This window comes from Pteropus alecto, unplaced genomic scaffold (assembly GCF_000325575.1).
Source record: "Pteropus alecto unplaced genomic scaffold, ASM32557v1 scaffold21, whole genome shotgun sequence".
NCBI classification, from domain to species: Eukaryota; Metazoa; Chordata; class Mammalia; order Chiroptera; family Pteropodidae; genus Pteropus; species Pteropus alecto.
This window is the reverse complement of record NW_006436282.1, coordinates 13,704,618-13,717,123: the sequence shown is the minus strand read 5'-3', so window position 1 is coordinate 13,717,123 and position 12,506 is coordinate 13,704,618. Positions and strand designations below refer to the sequence as shown.

At 34.2% G+C, this 12,506-nt stretch overlaps 1 pseudogene; it reads right to left on the bottom strand.

Annotated features, from left to right (window-relative positions):
• LOC102883560 overlaps nt 1-11,190 on the bottom strand; it is a 43,695-nt pseudogene extending 32,505 nt beyond the window's left edge.
• Nucleotides 11,191-12,506: the final 1,316 nt, after the last annotated feature.

Genomic DNA, 12,506 nt, shown 5'->3' with positions numbered 1-12,506 from the left:
CCTGCTGAAAAATACAAAGACAGCATGATAAAGAACTGTGGTGGCTAATCAGGAGGTGAGATGTTTCTGGACTAAGTATATGAGATGTGAATAAAAGTCTGTCTTTAGTTAATCAAACCAACAATTAACTCTCAATTGCTGCTGATGCCTAACTCACATGCGAGGACACAAAAGCAAGGAAGATGCATTTCTAATGACTTTAAAGTCTTTTTTGGAAAAACTGGAGGACTTGAGAATATAAGTGGCATTTTCATCCAGTTGAAGATCATGAATTTAGAAAAAAGTAATAATGAGGTTGAGAAGTAGCTTGGGTCATCAGATCATGGAGCAAAGAATTCCAACAGATTTGGAATTTATCCAATAAGCAATTAGGACCCATTGAAGTTCTTTGCAAAAGGAAGTAAATTTACATTCTAACTTATAAATTAGGCTCATGTAAATTGAATTTATGGAATCAATTAAGTGTGGCATAAATACCTCTAGGATCTACTAAAACTAAATCATTTTATAAGACTTGAAAGACAAAGTACTAAATCTTGGTGGCAATAACCCTACTAAGCTTTATTGGACCCTGAAATCATTGACCAAATATTCTTCAGTCCTCTATACATCATTTTTTCATTTTTTTAAAATTTGAAATGCCTAAGGTTATCTATGAATAATAAATGTACATCAAATCACTTGTCTTACAGGAATATGAGAATGGTTCCCACGCTCCATCTATAAAGCTACATCTAAGCTGCCAATCCATTGTTCTCACTGAGTAATAAAATAGCAGCAATAATAATAATATTAGTATGACACATGCACACACACCTCTATCTTTCTTGAATTATATCCTCAAAATGGATAAATATAGTTTCTCAGATTATGAGGGTATATTTGGGGTAATGTCAACTAACATAGATTTATACCAGACATAAATTTTTCTTGGTGGGGGGCAGCCTTCAGGGAAGTATCAAGGTATAAAAAAATCTTTATGTGCCTGCCAACTGGAAAGTATATGCCATATTTAAAAGACACTCTGGACATAAATAAATATGAGTTCATATTTAAAGCTGAAAGTCTCAACAGTAACCAATTTTAAATGCCAGCATGATATTTAATTGAATTGCTTCTTATTTGTACCACTTTATATAATCTGCTCCAAGATTCTGAGAGCAGGATTATTTTTAACAGTGTTTAATGATTCTCCAAAGCAACACTAGTGAGATTAGAATGTACATGTATTCAACACACTGTTTCCAAAAGGGTTGCTCATTATAAGACCCCTGAATTCTTGTATGATTCAGGCCATTGCCCACTGAAACCAAGGAACCAGAAGGCCTAGGGCTGTGGTGTTAAACTGTTTGACAGCAGAAGTATTCCTGGCCCAACTTTCATCACAATAACAGCTTAAATATATATAGCACTTGCTATATTCCAAATACTATTCTAATATAGTAGGTAGATAGATAAGATAAATAGATTAGATAGATGACAGATGATAGATGATAGATAGATAGATAGATAGATAGATAGATAGATAGACAGACAGACAGATAATAGAGACATATTCATTTCATTTCCATTTATAGCAAACACAATCTTCAGAACATCCTGTAAACTAGGTACTTATTATTCATATTTTACAAAAGAGGAAACAGAAACACTGACACATTAATTTACATAGCTAACACTGCACAAGGAGGAATGACAAGTTTTTAAGATTGAAACCTAGGTGGCCTGGCTCCAGAGTCCATTCTTAACTGCCAAGTTTCAATGCTGCCTCTACAAAATGTTGATTTAATTTCACCCTCCTCTGTGCTTGTGTAGCACCCTATACATGCCTTTGTAGGGGTATTTCTCAAATTATGATAAAACAACATTTTATATATATATATATGTATAGTAATATCTTATTTATATATACTATGTATAATAATATAATAGTATATAGCATAGTAACATAATAATAATTTATTATTATTACTATATAATTTATAGTAATAGAATCCAGAATCCTTCATGAGCCCATCTTAGGCAGGAAAAAAATATATTCTATAGCTCTTTGTACCCATATTCCTAACACAGTGATTCAATACATGGCAAACATTTAGTGAATATGTGCTAATGAAAACTCACCTGAATACCATGGCTGCTCACTACTCTAGGGTATTTCTACCAGCTCCACTGGCATTTGTACTGTCTTTATGACAACTGACTTTCACCTTCAACTTCTAAGCCCTAATCACCAAACTCCTTTAAGATTACTACCCATGGAACAAATGTAATAACAATATAACATCTGCTACTACAAAAAATATATATAATAAGAATAAAGACAGGAGTTAATATTTATTGAGCATCCACCAAGATTTCAGTCTCTGTTATCCTGGGCTGTCATAGTATCTGAGCTCTATGCAATACAGAAAGGATTTCATTCTGAGGCTGGTCTTCATGGATCATACAACTGTCCAAAGAAATTCTAAAATGGAATACTTATTCAGAAAAAAAATAATCAAGAAACACCTGAGAGAAAACTGTAGTTTTCTTTGCTCTGTGAGGAAATCTATGATTTTTTTTTTTTTAAATCAGGCCACAGTTTTTCCTACTGCATCATAGTATATCAGCTCTAGCCAGAAAATTCATTAAATTGAATACAAAATCCTACTGCTTAGAATTTTAGTTAATGTTTCAATCCTTTGGAATGCAATTAGAGGCAGTAACATTGAGTCACAATTTATCTCAGTATACTGACTTCTGGCTCTTACATATTAAAAAAAAAAAACTATTAAAGAATAAAAGCAGGAGCTTTCTTCTTCACAATTAATATTTACTAAGTCTCCAGGGCTGAAATTACCTCAGTCTTTTTTTTCAAGTCTACAATCACAGCTGCAGTTTTTTTTTTCCATTACTATAGCAACCACAGGAATGCAAGCATTGTGTTTCCTTCTCTGTCCAAAACATATAAAAGGGGCCAAAGTAGCAACAACCACTAGGAGACAGATAAATACCCTAAAAATGGTCATAATTAAGAATTTACATTTATGTGAATATTTTGAAAGCACATCTGACTTCAGAGTACTTAGATCATTCAACTATGACAAAATACATATTCATTCAAGTTTATTGAATCAAGATTCATTAGTTTCATTTACAGAGACTTTCTACAAAGAAATTCTAAATTTACCAGTTTTGTCTTTTTATCCAAACAAATGATAGGAAAAAATATCCCCCATTAAGGTTATTAAGAGCTTTCCAAATTACATAAGAACTGTGTCTTATTTAAACCCAAAGGAAGCGAGAAAAGGACCAAAATAGAAGTTAATGGTTTGATCCCCAATTTTGTTGTTTATACTTCAAAATCATAGTAATAGTAAAGACATTCCTGCATGCTTACAGCTGTATCTTTAATCTAAGTTTATTATAAAGTAATACAAGCACAGTATTTTAAAGCGAACTCAGTGGAACTTTCAAACATCTGACTCCCATTCTGTACATCTATGGTTAGGTGACTTTAGAAGTCCTCGGCCAAATTTTGATATAATAGAATGAATTTTAAGGTGAAAGACCTGTGGCATAAATAATAGCATTCTTCACTGTAAACAGAGTGACTTCAGACTTTGGACAAAGACATATCTGCAGGGTGGTTAGTATATATATTTGGGGAAAGGGAGGCAGGGAAAAAGATTTAAAATATCTTCCTCCCTCATCTATTCTGATCTCTTTTTTCAGAAGAAAGAACTGATACAGAGATAAAATGATGATATAGATAGATATCCCAGTTCTGCCAAACAAAGGATTCTATCACCAAGTAATTTTTTGCTTTTAAAATGTCCAAGGAAGATGTTTTCTAAAGAAACACATATTAAATATTGGCACTAGCCTTGCCAGAATATGTAGGGGTCTTCCTTGGAAGATAGACTCCTATGCCAATATGTACAATTTCCTGTGCCAAAAGCACAATAGAAACACATAAGACAGGCCCCACTCTTCCTGGAATAGCACCACAGAGTGAAGATGGCTTCCTGTTGAGTGTTAAACACATTGTCATCACCAGAAGAAGGCACAATTTAAGGCACAGGGAGCAGCATGGAAGAAGTGTGCTGCAAGATCGAAGCAGAAAGCAAGTACAAGGTGCTTTAGCAAGTGCCTTGGATGCCATCCCAAAGAGTATTAGACTTGATCCTGTGGGGAACAAGAGAACTAACTTTAAGCAAGTCAATGACAATTTTAAAAAGATAACTAGGGAGCTGGATTGTAGTGAGGAGAGACTATAAAACAAGAAAGCTATTACACTAAACTAAAGAAGTTAAATAGAGAAATTGTAGTGAAACAGACAAGATTTATTAGAAAGATACCTAGGAGACATCATGGGACTTAACCTTGGGTACTTCTAGGAGTCAGTAAAATAGACTAGTTGAAAATAACCATGATAACTCTTTTCTTTTTATGAATATATAATTGACATATAACTTCATATTTGTTTCACATCTACAACATAATTTGATATTTGTATATATTGCAAAATAATCACCAAAATAAGTCTAGTTGATATCCATCATTACATAGTTACAAATTATTTTTGCGATAAGAATTTTAAGATCTACTTTCTTAGCAACTTTCAAATATACAATACAATATTATTAACTATAGCCACCATGCTGAATATTACATCTGCATTACTCAGTTATTTTATAACTGAAAATTTGTACCTTTTGACCATCTTCGCCCATGATAACTTCTAATTGGAGAAACATAAAGGGCAGAAAAAGTGAGTCACGTATAAACTTCAAGATCTGTCCACAAAATTATGTGTCAGCTTCTGTCCTCTGACAGGTCCTCCACCCTCTATGCTCTATCTTCGCGACCCAGTTTATTGTCATGATAGTTTAAAATGGAGTTAGTCTCACACCTTTTTTATATGACATTTTAACAGAAAGTAGAAAACATTTACCAAAGTAGTCCATGTAAAAATACCATGAAAAATAACTGATCTCTGTTATTAAATAAACCAAGACTTTTAAATATTTTATAATTATTTTTCCTTAATCCTTTGACCTCCATCCCTTCTCAGAGAGAAGAAAAAAACTGCTTTTAAGATGTAGCAATCCAACAAACATAATTTTAAATATTAAGGAAAGAATAGCTTCTCACAGTCATATATTATAGAAGAAAAAAAATCTACCTTAGTTTTTTTTAAATAAATTAATTTTAATATCCAGCTCCTTAAGAAATAACTGTAGCTTTGAAACATGTTATATAACTATGTACTCTTACTATAGAAGTAGCCACCTTGCTAGCAGGACAAGATAAAACAAAACTGTAATCATATTACCTCACTGTCATTAAAGCATGTGAAAGAAAATGGCATACTAAAAAGTATAAGTATATATTGCATTCTATCTCATCTTTTACACTCAATATTCTATCTTTACAACTTATTTATGTTGTGCATCATTTAGTTCCTTTGCTTCTAACTGCTGCACTGTGATAGGCTGCATCCATCCCATTTCTTATGAAGTTTGCTTGCATTAGACATCTAAGCTTTCATCTTCCTGCTACCCCAAATAATACTGTATGAAATGACTTATCTGTGCTAAGTGCTATAAGATTGTTTTCTAGAATGACTGCTTTGGTCTATACTTTCATTAGCCATGCAAATATTACATCTTCCCACACTTTTGTTAACATTTGGTGATAACCATTCTCTTTAATATTTTCATTCTGATTGGAGTAAATGATTATTGATATATTAATCTGCATTTCTTGCATTACTATGAACATCTCTTCATACGCTCGAAAGCCATTCACGGTTCCCCTTATGTGAACTGCTTAGTAATGCTATTACCCATTTTGCTATTGTACTTCTGTTTAAATTACTCATTATATAAATCAAAGTCACACATGCATATAAATCCCAATGTTTTACACAGATAATTTCGTATTTTAAGTTTGACTCTGTATACACAGCACCTGTCTACAAATAGGCTTACAAAAAAAAGTACATTTTTCCTTCCTAATTTAATCTAACAATTCTAAGACATTACTTATCAGAAACTTTATTTTAAAAGGTTTCATTGCCTGACAATTTCCACTAAGTGAAAAATTCCTTTGTAATGAGAATCTACACGCAGAATGACTGGAAATTTCCAAATTTTCCAATAGTAGTAAATTCTAGTAGAAAAATATGGTAGATTATACTGTTGGAAGGAAATTATAGTTACAAAGTTTGTATAATAATTCATTCCAGAAATATTTATTGAGTGCTTATGGAGTACCAAGCACCATATTAGGAACAAGGAATAGAGACATCATTACATTTCAGGCTCCACACAAAGAGCTCATCACCAAGAAAAAAACATATGCAAACAATTATTACAGATTACTTGCTTACTGTATTATAATATGTTTACATGCACTATGCTGTGTGAGATCAAATGACAAGAAACCTTTGCCAGGTGAAAGGCAAATGCTTTGAAGAAAAGTCTAATGTTAAACTGAGTTGTAAGGGATAACCATTTGTCAAGCGCCCCAGTGGGGGAGGGAAACTGCCTTCTGGAAAGAAAAGGAAAACTTATGCAAAGGCACTGAGATGGAAAGAAGCATGGTCTATTTGGAGAATTCCCCAGGGTTATTTATTATTACAATCCTGGACAGGTGTCCAAGTCTTGCTGGAGTGAGATTAGGGGCTGGGGAGGTACATAGGAGGCATGTGATGAAAAATTCCTATTCCTTCTTCAAAGGCCTCCAGATGCTGGATATAAAGCTACCAAAGGCTTAAAAGCACAAATATCAGGCACAGGTCTGGGAGTCAGGGATGCGTTGGTGAACAAGACAGACAGGTTTCTGTTGAAGGGTGCGAAGTGAAGAATTGACAGTCCTATCTTATGATTTTGATGGTACAATATGGAGTAAAGAGCGGGAATGGATGCATAGAGGCTAGTTACAATGTTATTGCAATAATCCAGACCTGAACTAAAGCAAAAAAATTATTTATGGCATGTTTATGGGAAGTTGTGATAATTAGCGTAATCATCTTTTGAAGAGTACTTCACAGTATGAAAACACTCGAGTGTACAGACTAAATATCTCTTAACAGTAATCTCTGTGAATAATATTATCCTTGTCTCAATGTTATAGGTAGATACTGATCATCGTGCCCAAGGAAAACAGCCAGAGAATGGAAGAACAGAAAATGCTATCTCAATTCACTTGATATGACACTCATTTATTTATTCACCAAACATTAAATGAATCACTTGTATGTGCCATACAGCATTCTATGAGCTGGGAATAAAAATTCCAACAAAATAAAACCTCCTTCCTACAAGAGTTTGCAGTCTAGAGAGAGAACAATAAGTGAAGAGCCAATTACAACGTGGTGCAGTTGGCATGCTGATAAAGGCTTAGCCAGAACTGCCTGTCCTCTTGGAAGTGTACGAAGTGCAATGAAGATATAAGGTCAAACCAGGAGAGGAAACTCATTGCATGAAGGGTGGCAGGACTGCAGTTTATGTGTTCCCTTAAAAGTCTCTCAATGTTGTAATGATGACACTTTTACAGTTTAAAAGGGTAAAGGAAACAAAGAAAGGAGAATAAGCATCAAACAGAACAAACGAGACTTTGTGACAGCCATTTCATTCTTTCTATTAACAGAGCTCATAGAAACATGAGATGTGGTGATTCACAGGCAAATGTTTGAAATGAATGAGACAGCTATGTAGAATTTCCCCCAAATTAAAGAGCTAAGTGTTTAATAATCAATGCCGGCAAATAGACAGAAGAGATGAAGCATAGTGACATCTTAGGAACTAAGGAAACTGGATCAGATAACATTGTTTGCACTAAATGATAAACATATCAAATTGGTCTTAATTACCAATGATGCCTACAGTTTTGCCAGCTGCTTTATAATTCAAATCACTCCTCCACTTCTTTGCCAAAATATGTTTGAGAATTAGTTTTGTGATGAATGAGAACATCATGTAAAAAGTACCAATTCTATATTCAGTGGGGAAAAAAACAAATGCATTCTTCATATTGCATGAGGACATACCATACAATCTCCCAAAATGCTCAAGTACATTAAGAAGGATGTTTGTCTATTGAAGATAAATAAAAGGTTTGGTATTTGGGAAATTGGCAGTAGAGGTGGGCAGGAGGATTGCCTAGAAGATTAAACCATTATTTTATCATTAATTCCACCATGTATGTTTTGTCTTAGTATGGTACATATCAATCATAAATCAGATACAAGTCTGAGAGATTGTGTCCTTTTGTCTTTGAAAAGATTGAGGTGGATTTTGGAGAGAGCTCTGGATTTGAAGCTGCAAGGCCTCTATTTTGATCTACCTCTTGCCAGCCCTGTGTCCTTGGGTGAGCCACTCAATAGCTTTGGAATCCAAATTCCTTGTGCAATTTCACGTAAAGTTGTTGTGATGTTTAAGTGAGATAACATGTGCCAGCTTTTGCAAAACAATAAAATGGCCACATAAATATCAGTTATTTATTACTCTATGTATAATTTTAAAGGACATTATTAAACTCTAATCAATACCAAAACAGTTAAGTTTAAAAAAAAAATTCTTTACTAGAAACAGGCTTTATCTGCTTTCATTACCTTGTCACCTCATAATATTCATTTCGAAGCACTTTTTTTTTTTAAGACAGATGGTCATAATTGATGGGCACCAACAGAACACAATCCAGAACTTTGTAAAACAAGAAAAAGATTAACATTTTTTGAATACTATGGGGCAAATGTAGTAATTAAAAAATGTATTTTCTGAGAATCTTGATTCTCAAAATCCATACATAATAATCCATTCCTCTGTCCCTTCTTGGATTGCGTTAGTAATTTTATCCTCTTCTTAGAGGAGAAGAAACAAAGGTTAAGTGACTGATACAAAGCTCAAGCTAGTAGCAATCTCCAGGCTCCGGGTCCAGGCCTGTATTAACTATGTCACCAATAAACCTTTCAAGTTGCCACTGACTCACATAAAACCTTCACATCAGCCCATTTATGCCATTGTCCCTTTATCTGCTGTACCTACTTGAAATATTACCTTCTTTTATAACAGATAGAGATAGTGACCTAAAGCAGGCACATATTCTTTCCTCTACCACTTCTGCTCCTTGAGAGACTCAAGCCATTTCTAAAAGCCTTAATGGGAAAACTTTCTGTGAAGAAAAATGACAAATAAAGTACTTCTAAGCATTACAGGTAGAATTTTAGGTGGACGTTTTTTCTCAATATATGGTGTCTTATAAATGGTCGAGTTGAAGTTTGGGGAGGAGTAACATGAATTGCTTCCTTGAGTTCTTCCATCACAAGCCAATTTAGGGAAAATGTATTTCCTCTGTTTGCTATATCTGTAGTTCCATTATAGTCTCAAAAGAGTAAAAATAGCAACAGCATTAATAGCTCTTACTGTGTGTATACACTGTCCTGTATGTTTTATATTTAACCTCATTGTCCCTACATATCATCAACACTATCTCCAGGGCACAGAAAATGTAGCCAATACTTATTTCACTATTACCCTTCAGGTAACAATAGTCTCTAGTAAACTGTGAAGCAGTTTGTAATGACCAGCTTCCTGATAGAGAAACTGACTGACAAGTCCCACCCTCCTAGCAAAACTGCCATCTTAAAAGGCAAGTGACACAATTTTAATCCCCTCTTTTATCAGCCTGGGGAGATTTGGTAGCAAGAGCCATGAGACATTCTGAGAAACAAAATTCGGTGAGGAATATAATAAGGAAATTTCTTTCTAGATAATATATAAATTTTTCTGTGCCTAAATTGGGAGAGGTCAACAAAATCCGACTTATCCCAAGTGCAGAAGGCCTTTTGTAGCACAGATTTTTTCTAAGTGTTAGCAGAATCATTGTCACTGAAACAAAACAAACAAACAAAAAATCTGTTTCTCAAAAACTGCACTTATTTGTGCCATATAAATAGGAAGAGAAATAACTTGAGCCGGTAGAAATATAGGCACGATAGCTCAATGCTTCACAGATGGCATCTGAGCAGTTACAGACATAAACAAAGCACTTTGCAATGGGGATATGGGCTCGGGTTCAAGGAAGTGAGCAGTAGGATATAGGTCTGAGGGATGTTTGGGACAGTATAGATCATGGAAGTAAAGACTCAAAATTAGGGTGATGACTAGAGAGGGGCTTGTAAGACCATATGCTTCACCAATATTCCAGTGAGTGAACAGGTAAATAGCAGATTGCTGTTTTGTTTTGTTTTGTCTTAACTTAAAGGCTATGTTTGGTTGTTTAGAAAACTATCTTTTATGAATCAAATTCATCTTTAACCAGGTTTTTGTTGATTTTATAAATCCACTATCATGTGTTGCCTTCATGTCTTCTTGTTGGGGAGACTTCCCCAGTCTGTTGTGACCAACCAAAATTGTGGCCACTATTTTGAGAGGTCCATATGGGACAGAGTAAGCAGCAGCCCTATTGAAAAAAATGCTTTCCTTGAATCAGCATACCCTTCTTGTTTATATTCTGAGCACGGAGCATGGAGAGCAGGAGGGATTACTGGTACTAATCCCATAACCCTTCACTGAGTAAGAAGCAGAAATTATTGCACAGAAGTAAATGCACACTAACCTGACCTAATTCTGAAGCAGTTTTAATTTACTTATAAACTAAATTTGGCATAACACCCGACCTCGATAAAATTATAATTCAATACTCTTTCATTCCACAACACTGTGTCAGCTCTAGAAATAAAAGGATAAAGGCACAGTCTGTTTTTTGGACTGGCCAAATACCGCTGATAAGAGAGTGAAATAATTCTAAAATAGTAATCATAAAGCTTTTCGTAATTATTAAGGGCTGTATCAGGCATAAAGCTCCAGTGACTTAATTCCATTAAATATCTACTTCATAATGCTAAATGCAGGTGAAGCACATTATTGTTGCTGGATAAAATAAGATGAAATGTTAAGCTCTTTAGAGAATAAAGTACAGTGGAGCCAGATTTTCATACTTATAACTCAATATGACTATTTCTATAGAATAAGAACCTGGCTTAAGTTGTATAATCATTTAAAAGGTCCCAAAGTCTCCTTCCTGGTTCTCTTCTCACCTCTCAAATGTCGAAAACACATTTCCTGACACAGCTGAGATGCGTGCCAGCTCCCTGTCAATGAAAAGTAAGAATGAGAACTTTGACACGATGGCCATCGACAACTCTCTGTGGACTGCCACTGTTTGGAACCCGTTCCCCTTTCTAATGATGAAACATCTTCTTGGTCCGGTGCCTCTACTCTCAGTTCTACATCATCTATGAGCAAAAGTCACTTTGTGGGACTTTTTGAGATTCCAAATAAGCCATGCAGTTTGTCTCCACTCTTGGACAAACTTGGTTTGGGAACAAAAATCATTTCTTAAGATAATCAGGCACCAAAATAATCAAACTCTTTCATTGTCTAACATGCCTGTAATTCTGCACTGGCTGGAACCTCAGAAGAAAATATGAGACTTAGTGGAAGTTTAGGAATAAAATGATAAATAATGAAAAATTGAATTAGGACAAAAACTAGCATATGAGTATTCAATAAATACTTGGTTTTAACCTTTAGAGTAATGACTGGGGATCTGTGTATCTATAAGTCAGAGTAAAAAAAGAAGCAGAGGAAGGGAGAAATATACAATGTTAATATATACAACATTAATTTTAAAATATTTTAGGCAGAGTAGTAGCTATTCCTAGGAAATATGCCTTGGAAAAAATATGTATCAGTGGAGAATTCCAGAAAGAGAACTCCATGGAGAGATATCCTGTCTTCTTGTTCTCTGCTTCAGTCTAAATAAATGGGAACACCGCCTGCCACACTGAAGACACTAAAAATATATTTATTGAACAAATGAATAAATGAATTCAACCACTCGTACTATAACTCCCTGTGGAATTCACAACACATTTGAGCTAATCAAGGGCCCTGAGAAGTCCTGCTATATAAGAAACCTGCTTTCTTTTTTAACCTAGGAGTCTTACAACTTACTTGACACAAAATACTTTTCCTTTTGTAGGGGAAATTACTAATATGTTTAGGAACTGACATGCTAAGGAACGTACTTACTGAACAGAAATTTAGGGAACATCTATTAAGTGCAGAATACTGACTCAGAACATACAGACAACTGAATCCTCAAAGAGCTCAGAGTTACATGGTGAAAAGACTGATAGGTATATAGCTCACTATGATAAAAGATCGGGATTAAAACTGTTATATTTACAATCACATTTAAAATATATTAAAATATACCTATACATTTTATATATCATACTACTATAAGTGCTATATTAGCATATTAATAACTATTATACTTTGCTATTGTGATCTATCATAAAATATTAATTAATATTGTGATTATATAATAATATATTCTATATTATATTAAATGTTATTGAGGGCTAGAGGCTTTTGTAGCAAAATCAAACTTACAGAGCTACAGTCAAACTAACAGGAGCAAACGATTTTTAAAAATGTGCTCTT